The sequence below is a fragment of the Morone saxatilis genome, unplaced genomic scaffold (genome assembly GCF_004916995.1).
Source record: "Morone saxatilis isolate NCDOM2014 unplaced genomic scaffold, NCSU_SB_2.0 Contig18, whole genome shotgun sequence".
NCBI lineage: Eukaryota > Metazoa > Chordata > Actinopteri > Moronidae > Morone > Morone saxatilis.
This window is the reverse complement of record NW_023339740.1, coordinates 15,762,711-15,763,609: the sequence shown is the minus strand read 5'-3', so window position 1 is coordinate 15,763,609 and position 899 is coordinate 15,762,711.

Below are 899 nucleotides of genomic sequence, written 5' to 3'. Positions count from 1 at the left end.
GGAGGAGGAGGAGGAGGAAGGTATCGTCTCATTATGACCTCAATATAACGCTCCTTTTGGTTTTTTTAATTGTATTCATCGGGCGGGTCTTAACCTGTGTCTGATTTTACTAATTTTTTAATTTAAAGGTAACTGAAGTGAAAATACTCCACTACAACAGAAAGTGAATTTAAAAATAAAAGTGTAATGTAAATATTATCAGCAAGATTTGTATAAAAAGTACTAATTCTGCAGTAAAATGTTCCCTGTCAGTGTTTTACTATTATATATGATGTTTTTTAATTAATATTACAGCTGCATTAAATTGTGTGTTGCATTTTACTGCTGTACATGCTTAAGGTTGAGGTCATTTTAATCACTATCATACATTTGTAGAATCACTGTCCCATAAAAACAGCCTTGTTTTCAGCTTTATGACAATTGCATTTTCCAGACAATCCCAAAAGGGTTTTAAATAGTTTATGTAGTTGAGAATCTTCCCAGCCTATAAAGGAAAACATTTCGGTTCATCAGAAACATTCAAAATTGGAGATACATGGTTTTCCCAGACAGGAAGGGTACTGTAATACATAACTACAGCTGTGAGACAAATGTAGTGGAGTAAAAAGTAGAATATTTAGGAATTGTAATGGACTATAAGCATAAAGTTGCAAAAAATTTAAAATACTCAAATAAAGTACAGTAATTTAATATATTTACTTAGTTACATCCCACCACCGGTCCTCCTGCAACACTGAATCCTTTTAAATAAACATGAATTGAAATAAAATAACATGTACAGTCTCTTTTGCCTGTTATTTGATATATGGTATATATATGATATATGTTGTATGTTGTGCAGACTATAAAACCCTATATAAATACAATTAAGGTATTTAGTGTGTTAATTCATGTGTTAT